General features: G+C 35.0%; 1 long non-coding RNA gene across 1 annotated transcript; it reads right to left on the reverse strand.

The window, feature by feature from the left end:
- Positions 1-1,006: 1,006 nt before the first annotated feature.
- Positions 1,007-2,191, reverse strand: LOC134980340 (uncharacterized). Its single transcript, XR_010190379.1, has 4 exons — positions 2,154-2,191; positions 1,779-1,877; positions 1,626-1,699; positions 1,007-1,193 (listed from the first exon to the last, which is right to left on the reverse strand). It is a non-coding gene; the product is annotated as an uncharacterized LOC134980340 (long non-coding RNA).
- Between the last annotated feature and the right edge of the window lie 730 nt (positions 2,192-2,921).

Genomic DNA, 2,921 nt, shown 5'->3' on the forward strand with positions numbered 1-2,921 from the left:
GGTACTGCAAATAGTAACATGTACTGCAAATAGTAACATATATAATATATATATATATATATATATATATATATATATATATATATATAACATATATAACATATATAGATATATAGCAGTACGGTACAGTAGTCCATTGCTTTACCTCTGTGTCGTCAAATATACTATCCATATCTGTTCTGCATTGTAGTTGTGCGCAGTATATAGTAGGAGGACAGTGCAGAATTTTGCTGACCACCAGTATATACACATATATATATATATATATATATATATATATATATAGCAGTACGGTACAGTAGTCCATTGCTCTACCTCTGTGTCATCAAGTATACTATCCATATCTGTGCTGCATTGTAGTTGTGCGCAGTGTATAGTAGGAGGACAGTGCAGAATTTTGCTGACCACCAGTATATATATATATATATAGCAGTATGGTACAGTAGTCCATTGCTCTACCTCTGTGTTGTCAAGAATACTATCCATATCTGTGCTGCATTCTAGTTGTGCGCAGAGTATAGCAGGAGGACAGTGCAGAATTTTGCTGACCACCAGTATATATATAGCAGTATGGTACAGTAGTCTATTGCTGTACCTCTGTGTTGTCAAGTATACTATCCATATATGTGCTGCATTGTAGTTGTGCACAGTATATAGTAGGAGGACAGTGCAGAATTTTGCTGACCACCAGTATATATATATATATATATATATAACCAATAAAATAACCAAATTGCGCTATTTGTAGAATCCCCACCTTAGACCCAATAGTCTTTGGGAGGAGCAGCTGCTAATCTCCAATACATGTCCTCCTGCCAGTCGAGAACCAGTAATTCAGCAAAAAATAAATGGTTGTATGGAGAGCGCTCTATTGTGTATAAAGTCTCTTTGTGATTCCTTCAAGGATACTCCTTAAACGAATTTGACCTCGGAGTGCTGATTCTGAAAAAAACCCTCTCACCAGATTCACCCAGACAGCGATAACACTCGTTAATTCATAGCTTCCAATAAAATTTATTACAATTTTTTTTCTAAAATAGAAAAACTCTTACATCGATCTTAACAATCGTGGGGTATGATCTTAATTGGACTTGCTGTCCACCCCAGCCGGGGAGGAGCTCATATGACAGCCAGTCCACCCACAATGTTTATCACCCAACGCTTCTCATCTAAACAGACTTCCTCAGGGGTGTCTTTAACAAAACAAAATCAATAACAATCATAACTAACATTAGCGTAAAATTGACAATCATCAATGTGACAAAATGATTACCATATAGAGATATATATATATCCATACGGAGATTAGCTGAGTAATCTGATAAGGGTACTGTTAGTAGTTTTTTTTACATACAAAACCAATTTGGACAATACCTTATATATCCAATACAAGTAGTGTTAAAAAAAGGCCCAAGTTTCTTTTTATAATATTTGACCCTTATAGCATTTAACTTGTTTAAACATTTGATATGTCCTTAATCATCTTTACTAATGACTTTGATATATAAGTATACATATGAGGTTGGCAAGCTTATCGTAACAATTGAGCATACACATGAGGTTTGCAGGCTTAATCGTAACAATGATCAATCATACTATCCATATTAAGCTTTAAAAAAACTTACTTTTTATATGTAAGAACAAAAACTCTCTGACTGAAGAGAAGTAGAAGTATGGATGGAGTCCCTTTAAATCAATTCTGTGAACACAGGATTATCCAATTAGTCCTAAAAATATGTTTAAGCAATATATTTAAAATGCCCCAATTGGATACTCACAAAAGTCTCAGTATATTTAACTCGATATAGCATTCAGTGCAAGACAATCCAAATTTCATATGGACAGCATACAGGACTGTTCTGATTCTTTGTCCACAGCTTTTAAATCAAATATGTGTATAAATTAATTAATACGAATGTGTTTGATATAATTAAATATTATTATATAAACTTTTTTACCTAATCCCAGTGAAAAAACTTTATAATTAATTGATATTATAATTAATGTGAAAAATTATATAATTTAACAAATATATCTAAAGTATTTTAAAGTGCATAAGTGGTGCAAAATATAATTCTTAGTTTTGGTGTTAAAACACCATCAATAATATGATATAATAACCTTTAAACCAAAATTCTTAAGTGGTTACAAACTGGTAGCTGTAATCTGCTGCTGTCCTCAATGCTGTCCTCACTCTGAATGAGCTCTGAGAGCTACATTTAGGCTTATATTCCTCTCTAGCATTGCATCACTTCCTGTATTCCAGTTAATTGATTACATCTATGAACAGTCTTTTTCTGGGTAATTAACATACTTTCCTAAATATAAACAACTATGATTCATAGTGACTAACATCCCTTCCAATATACAACTTGTATTGAATTTTTATAAACGAATCCAAAGGCATTATATGGGTTAATTACTTTAATTGGTATTAAATTAAATGCAGGAGCGTCCTATGCTTCCTGTCTGTGTGTCAAGCCTCACTTTCAAATTTGTCTTGATAGGCATAGATCCAGCAACTGGAACACTATCTGTTCCTATATATGAGGAAGAGAACGCCCACACATGTCGTCGCGCACACGTCAGCATCGGCGCCGTATTGTTGTCATGGAGACCTTTAGATGACGCGGATAGCGTCACGGCGCAAGCTCTCATGCGCGCAGGCGCTCGCGCCCACCTCAGCTCTGTATTAATTTTAGTTGCCATGGAGACCATCGGCTGACATGCGCCCAAACGTAACGCGTTCCTACGTCGCTCCGATCTTACTGGTAAACTGCAGCCAACGCTACTGGCCAGTTACCATGGAAATGAACTAAACATTAGTTTCAGATCTCATGGCTAATTCTAACCTATCTAAGCTGATCAAATGGAACACATACTGCGTTCCATACATGGCAAATATATAATTAGCTTTTTCA

Source organism: Pseudophryne corroboree, chromosome 12 (genome assembly GCF_028390025.1).
Source record: "Pseudophryne corroboree isolate aPseCor3 chromosome 12, aPseCor3.hap2, whole genome shotgun sequence".
Classification (NCBI taxonomy): Eukaryota; Metazoa; Chordata; class Amphibia; order Anura; family Myobatrachidae; genus Pseudophryne; species Pseudophryne corroboree.